General features: G+C 33.8%; 2 long non-coding RNA genes across 2 annotated transcripts; one reads left to right on the top strand and one right to left on the bottom strand.

Moving 5' to 3' along the window:
- Positions 1–3,361: 3,361 nt before the first annotated feature.
- On the bottom strand, positions 3,362–7,294 carry LOC136068489 (uncharacterized). Its single transcript, XR_010629857.1, has 3 exons — positions 7,229–7,294; positions 7,027–7,101; positions 3,362–3,789 (listed from the first exon to the last, which is right to left on the bottom strand). It is a non-coding gene; the product is annotated as an uncharacterized LOC136068489 (long non-coding RNA).
- A 280-nt stretch (positions 7,295–7,574) lies between these two features.
- LOC136068475 (uncharacterized) lies at positions 7,575–8,580 on the top strand. The gene is made up of 4 exons (XR_010629830.1): positions 7,575–7,636; positions 7,956–8,015; positions 8,111–8,189; positions 8,323–8,580. It is a non-coding gene; the product is annotated as an uncharacterized LOC136068475 (long non-coding RNA).
- The last annotated feature ends 3,981 nt before the right edge of the window (positions 8,581–12,561 follow it).

Raw genomic sequence — 12,561 nt, forward strand, 5'->3', positions numbered from 1 at the left:
AAAAGACTAAGGTCCTGTTTGGTACCCCATCTCAAACTCACATTTTTTTTTTTTTTTTTTTGCAGGCGTGTCCCGACAATATCTCGGTCGTGTCCTGGAAGTATCCGGGCCGTTTCTGATTATTTAAAAAATACATAAAATAAAATACAGCTGGGACACGCATGTAGCCATGTCCTAGGAATATCCTGTGTTGCGTACGCATATGACACGGACACAACAAACAATTTGCCATGTCCATGCTTCCCAGCTCTCAGCAGTCCAATAATTTCTAATAAGATCAAGCTATGGACCTAATAAAATAATAAGATTGAGCTATGATTTTTTTTTTTTATAAGTAACGAATATTTTATTAAAAAACTAAAAACAACCAACCCAAGTACATTGAGAATGTACTATGGGGGCCTAAATCAAAAACCAAGATTACAACAATCAAATAAAACAGGAAGGGAAGAACAAGAAAAATGACAAAAGACCACACTCCAATCAAGGAGCGTGTGTAAAAAAAAAGACTTAATCTCTAACATAGAGTGTTTACATCTCTCAAAGCTTCTAGCATTCCTTTCGCGCCAAATACACCATACTAAGCAATGAGGCACAATTCTCCTCAACTCTATATTTCTATGTCGACCAAACTTACCCTGCCAAGACTCAAACAACTCAATAACCTTTTGAGGCATAACTCAATGAATTCCAAACAAACAAAACACCAACGACCACAACTCACCAGCAATGGGGCAATGATGAAGAAGATGATCCACTGACTCCCCACACTTCTTACACATATAGCACCAATCAAGAACTAGCACACGTCGCTTGCAAAGGTTATTTGTTGTTAAAATCTTACCTAAGGAAGCAGACCATGAAAAGAAAGCTACCCTTGGAGGAACTTTCGATTTCCAAATCATCTTCCAAGGGAAGGATAAGATGGTAGGAAGGTAGAAAGAAAGATATAATCCTCTAACCTCAAAACCTTTATCCTTGCTGGCTTCCAACACACCCTATCTGGACCCAATCCCCGTACCATCGAAGAGTAGACCATATCCATAAATAGATCAAAGGATTCTTGTTCCCAATCTTGTGAAGGGCGACGAAATTTAGCATCCCAATGAATCCTCCCACCAGACCAACACATCACCTCCGCTAATGAAGAATCCTTTGTTCTACTAATACAATAAAGTTCTGGAAACACCTCTTGAAGAGTACAATCTCCACACCACAGATGCTTCCAAAACTTCACTCTAGTACCATCCCCCACATCATACAAAAGTAGTTTAGAAAAACTCATCCAACCACTCCTAATATGTCTCCACAAACTAACATCATAAGCACAGGTCACCTTTTTCGTGCACCAACTACCCCAATCATTCCCATATTTCACCTCAATAACCTTCCTCCATAGAGCATCGGTCTCCATGCCATACCTCCATAATCATTTTCCTAACAAGGCAGAATTAAAACTCCTCAATCGTCTAATACCCAACCCTCCAACCTGCAACGGCTTACAAACCTAAGCCCAACTAACTACATGTAATTTAGAATCACCATTAATACCACTCCACAGAAAATCTCGTTGTAACTTCTCCATACGATTTGCCACCTTCCCAAATAAAGGCAGAAGGGAAAAGAAGTATGTAGGTAAGGAGGAAAGAGTACTTTTAATAAAAGTTACCTTACCCCCCTTAGATAGATACAACCTCTTCCACCCAGCTAATCTCCTTTCCATCTTCTCCAAAATAGGGTTCCAAATTGATAATTCCTTAAATTTAGCTCCTAATGGTAGCCCCAAATATCTTAATGGAAGAGAGGATTGCCTACAACCCAACATCCCCACCAGAACATCCATATTGTGCACCACCCCTATAGGAACCAACTCAGATTTCCCCTAGTTAATCCTTAAACCTGAGACCTCCTCAAATCTAGCCAGAATTGCTCTCAAACTAGCTATTTGCATAGGATCAGCATCACAGAAAATAAGAGTGTCATCAGCAAATAAAAGATGAGACACTAACACCGAGTTGCCAGTCGTATTACCTACAGAGAAGCCTGAGAATTAACTAGTAGTAGCTATCACATCCAACATACGACTCAAACCCTCCATAACAATATCAAATAGCAACGGAGACAAGGGGTCCCCTTGCCGAATCCCCCTAGAACTACCAAAAAAATCAGAAGGACTTCCATTGATCAAAATGGAGAATTTAATAGTCGAGATGCAACACATTATCCATTTTCTCCATTTCTCTAAAAACCCACATCGCTGAAGCATATACATTAAAAAACCCCAACTCACATGGTCATATGCCTTATCCACATCCAACTTACACAACACTCCAAAAACACCTGACTTCAATCTACTATCAACACATTCTGAAGCAATTAAAAAAGAGTCCAATATTTGTCTACCTTTCACAAATGCATTCTAAGAATCTGAAATAAGCCCATGTGCCACCCTTCTAAGACGATTGGCCAACACCTTAGAAATTATCTTATAAATCCCACCAATTAAGCTAATAGGCCGGAAATCCCTGATCTCCACAGCATCCACCAATTGAGCTATGATTAGACACAGGCCTTGGAAAAAGTCACCAAATCACATTGGGATAATGCTCCGATGACACTAAGACTTGATCAACCAAATGTACACCCCTTCCTCTAAGGGTAGATCAATTAAGTTCTAAATTGAAATAAAATCACTAAATTCTGTCATATTGGACTGTATCTAACACATCCAACCCTTTCACTTGGGAATCTTATAGCATTAAAGTACACAAGCCAAGACACCTTCATGATATGCCCCCAAACTCCTCACCTAGGGTTCTTCCAAGTCAGTCGTCATTCAGACTGCAAACCCCTCACATAGTATCAAAATCCCAAGTCTTCTAACAAATAGCCATCAATTAACTCATCCAACCTTCTTTTAATTCCTAACACAACCCTAAAACCATTTATTCAACAATTCTAAACTCTAAATTAACATATTCTCCTAATCCTAAACCCACCAAAACCACACATAGACAATTTACCCAATTTTTCCTATGTCATGTCATGTCATCTCATCAATTTTAGTTTCTTGTAAGGACACTATAATGCATTTCTTTCACCATTATTTCACCACCATACATCTACTGGACTGTTTAAACCCCTCAAATTCCAGAACAACAACCACAGCATCACAAGTGAAGTGTTAAAACCCCTTCTTTGTGAAGCTCCCCACCCATGTTATGGCCCGAACTTCTAGCATCATATTAATTGAACATAAACTAGCAAGATTTGAAGAAACCCGAGGCACATAAATGGTATATTAGGCCCAAATCACTTACAAAATACAGACACAAAGAAAGAATGATTGAATTGGGGGGGGGGGGGGGGTGGTTGAGATCTCTTTAGTTAGCTCATTGGAAGAGGTGGAAGCTACTTGAGGAAGGTCTCAAACGGCCTGTATTCACAACCACTGCTAGGTTGCCATCAGTGATCAATCAAGTTTACCAACCTTCCAAGAAGCTAGATATTTCAACTTACTTCTGGATTAGGCAATGCAGGCACACCAATTTATTAGAGAGAGAACGAATCATCCCACTGGTAAATTTCAAGGACAACCACTGCCACAATTCTTAAACTTTCAATTAAAATGACACAATGCTGCAAAGTTTACAATCAAAGCTTATTAAAGAAACAACAACATCATGATAATTAATATAAAGAAAAATCTACCTTTACCAGTAGTATCTAGTTTAGATACAATGAGGTGACCATAGGAATCTACACTTCCCAACATCAAGTAGTCAGTGCCTGAAAATATCAAATCTGGTTAATTAGTTATGAACGTCAAGACCTGCTACCACATTAAGAATCCTGAAACAAACAGTAGAAAATAATAAAACAATGAAAGTTGCTATAACATTATCTGGGAATAATATCATTAGTACCTTGATCAAATGGTCTACATTTTAAAGATTTCATTCATTTATATAGGTATTTGGAACCACCAAAGCCTTCCCACTTTCCCCAACTATAAAATTTGATATATTTAACCCAATTGATAAAAAAAGCATACATAAAGTCTAGAACTCAATTTCTACAATGCAATCATTTTTTCTATACACATCTATAATCATGAACTTTAATGTGAAGAATGCAAAGTATTGCCAAATGAGGAAAGCATAAATAGGATGATCTTACAGAAACAAGGAAAAAATTGTCTAACACACCACAAATGCAACTCAGCTGTCCAACTTTAGAAGCATACATTTGAGACGAATTATTGTCAAAACAACCCACACCAGTGTTGCATAACATTCAACAGTTTCTAGTAGAAAGAAAGAACTAAACCTTATTTAGACTTGATTATAACTTCAAAATGTTCATTCAGGATCCAATTAGAGGTAAGGACCCACCAATGTTCCAGGTGACCTGCCAAACCCAACTATCATCTTAAGAATATCAAAAGATAAGAGACGGTGAAGTTAGAATCGGTCATTGTTGGGCCAGATGTTTTTAAGAGAACTTTTTCTTTGTCTAGCTTAGCAGGAGGCAGAATAAAATTATGGAAATTTCCCCACTATGTTTTTAATAATTTCAATAACAGCACCTTCTCAAAAATTTATCATAAAGTTAATACGTTTGAAGTTTGGAAGTAGATATAGAGTTGGATAACATTTAAGTTACATACTTCTCAAAAGCAAAATTTTGTGGTGTCATCACAGCTTCAAAGATGTCCTTTCTCCATCTTAAGCATATATTCCTTAATTTTCCATTTCTTTTTGGTTAGTTCCTCAATTTTATACTTCATACCATTAACCTGAATCAACCAAGTCAATTTAAATTTCATACACACACACACACACACAGAGGAGAGAGAAGAACCATATTTCTCAAATTTTGAATTAAAAATTTACAGTTCACCCAAATAATCTTCTTTTATCCAGTAGCAAGCCAATTTATTATACCAAGATAAACGTGGATAAATAATATATAACCACATTATATCATACCCTTGGGCTGCAATGTATCTAGCTTCTTCTTTTTTAATATAAGAAATAAATTTAATTGAACACACACACACACACAAAATAAGGGCACAATCGTTAAACACAAACAATACAATAGAAAACACCCTAATACTAATATAACATCTAAAATTCAAAACATCTAAGAACTCCAACAAGTTCGAAGAAGAAAATGAAGTTAGTTTTAAAAAATCAACTGCACAGTTGCTATGCAAAATAGAACTTGCAATGGAATAGCTAGTGTTGTTAAATATTTATTTGGTCGTTTGGTTGTGCTTATTCTTGCTAAATAGCTGTTCATGGGGAATAAATATTCCTTGTCAAAGAGGTGGAAATAGGTATTCCTAAAACTAATGAATAGTTAAATTGATAAAATGGAAAATTAATTTGATAATTTTTATGAGTTATGATTAACAATAGAATACAAATAGAAATGAGACTAAGAAGTAAATTTAAATATAATTATAATCATAAATTATAGATTTATTATTCTAACCTTATGTTTGGATGGAGGGATATGGAGACAAAGTAGAAAAATTAAGATCATCGGAATAGACTAAAACTTAGTACATTCCAACCAACCTCCCCTCTCCCCCATCCCCCTCTGTCCCAAACATACCCTAAAAGATCATTTATTTTCATATTATTGTATATTAAATTATACATTTCTTGATATTTAGTTACATTTGTTTGTATTAGTAAGTTACACATGCGGGTGTGGGTCTTGAAGCCACAATCTTACCCTCTGTTGTGCTCTTACAAGGGGAGAGGTGCTGTTTGTAGCAAACCTCATTAATTACAAAAATATTACATCGTTACAATTAAATTAGGGAAACGCTAACGAGTGCCCTTAGAACACTGTTTAATAATCCATTTAAAGAATGTTTTTATGGGAAATGAAAAAAAAAAATTAATATTTTGACAGCTTTTTTCATTTCCCATAAAAGTAATATCAAAACTTTCTTTAAATGGATTATTAACCAGTGCTCAGCATTTCCCATTAAATTAAACAGATCATAACCTATTACAAATAAAATAAAAATAAAAAAAACTACACTTTTTAAAGTAAAACTGTTACAATGTGTTCTTACTTCAACCATCATTTGAAAATTTTTCAATGATATGCATAATTATATAATAATACTATAAGATAAATTTTCTTCATTCTGGTTTCTATTCCACTATGGAACCAAATAAATGAATAAGAATTACAATTTCATTCCTCGTAATATTTGTTCCAATTCCTACTCTTTTTTATACAACATTCCAAACATTCCCTTAAATCTCATTGGTGAGGATGAAACATTCCAACTGAAATTGCACCACACAGTGAAAATGAAGCTGTTTAATCGAACAGATTGCCACAAAGCAAATTAACCCTGCAAACTCCTAGCAACTTTGTTTATAATATTTACCAAAAAGAATTTAATCAACCAAAACAGAAAATAACAACATGAAAAGACAAAGGCTCTTATTTTTATTTATCAGAAAAACAGATTCCAATAATTTGATCATCCACAAAGTTCTTACAAAGACTCAATCACACTTAGAACTTGTCATCAGTCTAAGAGTAAACATAATTTTATTCCAAAAGCTTCTTTTTTTTTTTTTTCTTTTTTGATGTGAAACCTTACCGATGCAGGGTCCTTTGGACCCACCCCTAGGGAGTAAACCACGGATGCATGACCCCACCCACCAAATTGTGTATTAGGTAATCCAATGGAATTCCTACTGGGGATCAAACCCAAGACATCTAGGTCTATAGACCATCCCAAGCTCCAACCCTACGCTACACCTTCATGGTATATTTTTATTCCAAAAAGCATAGCATTATATCCATCTGCCAGCAACATTGTGTTTAAAACTAAAAATAAAAAATAAACAAACATAACTTGGGAAACAGCTAAGCACACCAAACATAACTTGCAAACATTGCATTAATACAAATTTATGCTTTTCATCAGCTGTGGCCTAGGCGCCTAGCAAGCAAAATCCAATTGCCAATGCAACAGCCACTTACTCTCAGTTTCTGTAAGCACTATACTCGGATTTCTGAACGATGAGGACAGCGGTTGACTAAGAAAGAGTCCATAACCTTCAAGAAGGAAGATCACAGTTGACGGGTAATAGATGAATAATAGAGTAGCAGATATAGAGTTCTCATTTCCAAGTGTCAAAGAGGATCAAATCTATGCTAATGGACAATAGCCCATGATTCATACCTGTGCCTGTCCAGGGATCAGGAGGCTTTCTTTCCTTTGTAACCAAAGAATCTTCCAGAGATATCTAAAAAAAAATCCATAACCATTATTATTACCCCACTTGTCACGTCAAACAAAAGAAATTATTTTGGAATGCATCAAAAAAGAAGAAGAAGTAAAACATCAATTAATGCTTATGACAAACAAGCAACCAGACTTGTGGTCTTTGCTATTCTGTGCTGCAACCATTCCTCGTTTTCTGTTTGTACTTGTAATGCAAGTTTTAAGTTTTATTCCTTTTGATTTTGTCATTTAACATTTGAATCCCTCATAAAAGTTCAATCCGCTTCTATACAAACAAACCACAATNTTCAGACTCCAGGAAGAGAGTTCTTACTCCGCGTGTCTTATCTTGAAATCTATAATGAGGTCAGTAGCACCAAGATGAGTTTCCCAGTTTGAGACTTGGGATTGCATTTTACAGTTGAAGCTTAAAACTTGCATCAACAGTGATTTGAGTCTGAATGTGTTTCTCTTACATTTGATTGATGTTATTTTGTTCAACCAGAACTTTTAAAAGTTTTATTGTTATAATACTATTGGAGCATGTTTATTTATATCTTTTTGAATATGGAGTTTTTCACTCGTGAACAATTATCATCATTTGAGGTGAAGTAATCTATAAAAAAATGTTTGTTCTTATGTGAAAGTTATTTGATTTGTGGTCTATTTGTGCTTCTGATATCAGGTGATAAATGACTTGCTTGATCCAACAGGTCAGAATTTGCGTGTTAGGGAAGATGCACAGGTCTCTCTCTTTTCCTTTCTTAAAAATTTCTTACTTCTTATTCATGACTGTCTGATTTCATATTTTCTGGTCTCATTTGAGTGTTATCTTTTCAGGGAACCTATGTCGAGGGTATAAAAGAAGAAGTGGTTTTGTCTCCTGGACATGCACTTTCCTTCATTGCTGCTGGGGAAGGTACTTTTACCTCTTCCTGTTGCTATGTTCATTGATTTTTGTTTTATTTTTTTTCAAACAATCTTTTGTATTACATCGGTGACCACTTAAGGTATTCATCACTGATCTCTCAAGTGATGTGTGGCAATGGCAGAGCATCGTCATGTTGGATCAAATAATTTCAATCTGTTGAGTAGCCGAAGTCACACCATATTTACACTGGTAAACATTCCATATGTAGATGAATGATATCTGTTGCTTTATCAGTATTGAATATTGATATAAACTCGATAGGACTAAGTTGCTACTACTGATAAATCTTTGAGTTTGAGCTGTACTTTTTTTTATTGGTAAGTTACACTTATGTAGTGGGTTTTGAACCCATGGTCACACCCTCCACCTTATTCTTTTATGTGGCGTTTGGTACGGGAGAATCCACATTACTTCTGGCATCCAGATTCTTAGGAATGTGATTCCTAGGAATCACATTCCTAAGAATATAGCTATTCCTATGTTTGGTTTATTCCCAAGAATCTTAAATGAATTATTTATTTTTCCCATTTTATCCTTAGATTTGAATGTGAACTACCAAGTCATTTTAAAAAAATGGTTAAAATTGTCAATTTATAAAAATACAATTTCCTTTAAGTTTAGGAATCTGGATTCCCACCTGTTTTAAAGGGAATCCACATTCCTACTGAGAAGGGTTTAAGGGGGGTATTTAGATTCTCCTGGCATCTGATTCCCTAGTATGATTTGTAACCAAACATGAGAATCTTTAAACATTCCTAGGAATTTTAAAACATTACCCTGTACCAAACGCCACATTAAAGGAAGGTCTTGATTGAGCTAAAGTTCATTGTCGAAGTTAGTACTTCATATTATTATTTTGAAATGTTAAGGACTAGCTTCACACTCTCGCTTATGTGTGCACAATCACTGCCAAATAGACATTCAATTCATATTTTCTGTTATATATATATTTATTTATTTATATTCCTGAAGGCATCCTGAGTACCTATTTGGAAATCGGAACTGAAAATTGGGTGCTACTTTGTGAATCTTGAGGTGGCCATAGGTCCTAATATGTAAAAGTTAGCATTTTCAATGGCTGATTTATGAATGTGATTTTATATGAAATAAAATTTCTGTAAGCTGTGTTGTTCATGGAAATTTGGTCATGATTCAATGAATGTGGTATTATTTTGAGGAAATACCTAGTTTTGTTTTATGAAAGTACACATTCAAGTACTTTTTAAAAATTATTTATTTCATCATTGGTGCTATACTCTATCTTCAGATTCAATTCTTTCTTGTCTTCTGTCTCTAACTCATCAATGCATTTGCAGATGATTGAAAGTAGTGCCCATGGTGATGAGTACGATGGAGTGATCTTCTCTCAACTCGTATGATAAGAGCATTTATTTATTTTTGTTTTTTCAAGAAGATAGAATGTTATTTTTAAGTACATGGTTGACTCATTGGTCTCTCTCTCTCTCACAGAATTTGATTGATCTTGCCGGATCTGAGAGCTCAAAAACTGAAACGACTGGACTACGGAGAAAGGAAGGATCTTACATAAACAAAAGTCTTCTAACTCTTGGAACGGTTTACTATTGAAGTATATAAAAAAAAAAAAAATACCAGTTTAAAATTATAATTGGGTCAAGTATTTTCTACCTAAAATAGTCTTTTATGATTTGATCTGTGAATTATTAGGAAACATTATTTTAGTTTCTAAATAAAAAGGATAGTTTATTTTAGATTAAACACTAACATTAAAATGACAACATATGGTTTACTTTATATTTAATTTTAAGGACAAAACATAGTTACGGATCTAGAATTACTTAAATCTCTCATTTGAAATCAATTACATGGTTGTTTTGGCCAATACACCAAAAAGAGTATTATCATTCTGAATGAAAATTAAATTCAAAAATTATAACAAAAATGAAAAATAATGTGGAACTTGAATCATGGACATTTTTACTAGAAACACTAATGTGTCGTTTGGTACGGGAGAATCCACATTACTCTTGACATCCAGATTCGAATCACATTCCTAAGAATGTAGCTATTCCTATGTTTGGTTTATTCTCAGGAATCTTAAATGAATTATTTATTTTTACCTTTCTATCCTTAGATTTGAATGTGGACTACCAAGTCATTTAAAAAAAATGGTTAAAATTGTCAATTTATAAAAAATACAATTTCCTTTAAGCTTGGGAATCTGGATTCCCACCTGTTTTAAAGGGAATCCACATTCCTACTGAGAGGGGTTTAAGGGGGGAATCCAAATTCCCTTGGCATCTGATTCCCTAGCATGATTTGCAACCAAACATAGAAATCTTTAAACATTCCTAAGAATCCTAAAACATTACCCTGTACCAAACGCCACATAAGAGGTATCAACTAATTGAGTTATAAAGTTTTTGGTAGTACAATATTTTAGTACTTTATTGACAATATCTAAAAGAAATTTGCAAATGTGAAAGTAAAGTGTATAGGCCAAATTTTGTAAGAGAGATATAAAAGAAGAGAAAAAAAAAATGGATATGTTATTAGGAAAATGCTAGAAGCCTAGAACTATTACAAATTTTATGACAAAAAATTTACAAATTAATGTGAAAATAAATGTGATTGACGGTGTTCAACCATTTAATAAATGAATATTTGAATAATATTTTTTGTGTGAATAGTGACACATTAATTTGTAAGTTTTATATAGTATAATCCGTAGTATCCTTAACTTCTTTTATTGGGTTCAACCAACTAACTCAAAAATTTATGTTCAAAACAAGTCCAACAACTTATTAGATGCTCAAAACCCAAATTAAAACAAAAAAAAAGTTGAAATTAAACTTACATATCTTTTTTTTTTTTTTTTTTTTTGAGAATCAAACTTACATATCTATACATTTATATATCGTTAACATCTCTGTATCATTTGATGCATGAGCATGATATTGATCAATATGTACCTTCAATCTTTTTTCACTTAATTTGGTACGTATCGTACTGGTCTTTATCTATTAATATAAGCATTAACAAGATTACGTGTTGATCAAAAGCGTTCAAAAAAAGTGATAAATGTTATTTGTTGATCAAAACCAAGTATTAGAATTAAATTAGCACTTGACTTTTCTGATAACGACGGGGAGAATAGATGGAGGGGTCAGAATTTGAGATTTTATTAACGAAGTTTGTGACCGGGGAAGGTTAAGACTCACTTTATGCATGTGCAAGTGCAGCGTCAATATTGCCCTTAGATGTAGCAAAATTTGTTTTTGAACTCCACGGTCCCCTCCACTATCAAAACAAGCAGCAGTCCAATTTGATTTTTGCTTTGTGGCTACGTTATCATCATATGCGTATTATGAAAAGCACTCATAACTCATAAGCTGCTTCTTCTTCTTATTCTTAGTTTTTACTAGTAGCTAACTGGTGTGTAGGGGTGGCAAATGGGTGAGTTTGGGGTTAGGGTGGGAATAATTGGGTTAGGTATATAAAATTCATTTACCCATTTATTGCCCATTTAACTAATTAAATCAAATCCAAACCCAACCCAACCCAACCCAGTAATTATAGGTAAACCCAAACTCACCAAATTACCCAATAATCAAAATTACCAAAATGTAACTAAAACTTGAAAATGACCAAAGTACTCATAAAATCCTTAAAATTTACCAAAATACCCCCTAACCCTAAAAAAGAACAAACATACTAAAAAAAATACCACTAAAATGACCAAAATATCCTCAAAACCTAAAAAAGGGCCAAAACATCTCCAAAACCTAAAAATTGACCAAATACCTCTAAAACCTAAAAAATGACTTAAATATCCCTAAAAGTAAGAAAATGACCAAAATACCCCCAAAACTTTAAATTACCAAAATACTCGCTAAACCTAAAAAAAATGACCGAAATACTCCTGAAACCTAAAAAAGACCAAAATACTCCTGAAAACCAAGAAATTGACCAAACTACCCATGAAATACAAAAAAATGACCAAAATACCCATGAAATACAAAAAAAAATGACCAAAATACCCCCAAAACGTAAAAATTGACCAAATACCCGCTAAACCTAAAAATTGATTGAAATACTCCTGAAACTTGAAAATGACCAAAATAATCCCTAAACCTAAAAATTGATCAAAATACTCTTGAAACCTAAAAATTACAAATATACCCCCTAAACCTAAAAAAAGTGACAGAAATACCCCAAAAACCTAAAAATTGACTAAAATACCCACTAAACCTAAAAAATTACCAAAATACCCCTCAACACCTAAAAATCACCAAAATACACCATAAACCTAAAAAATGGTTGAAATATATCTAAAACCTAAAAATTACCAAAATAACCCCTAAATTAAAAAAATGACTAA

The sequence above is a fragment of the Quercus suber genome, unplaced genomic scaffold (genome assembly GCF_002906115.3).
Source record: "Quercus suber isolate HL8 unplaced genomic scaffold, Cork oak 2.0 scaffold_117, whole genome shotgun sequence".
NCBI lineage: Eukaryota > Viridiplantae > Streptophyta > Magnoliopsida > Fagales > Fagaceae > Quercus > Quercus suber.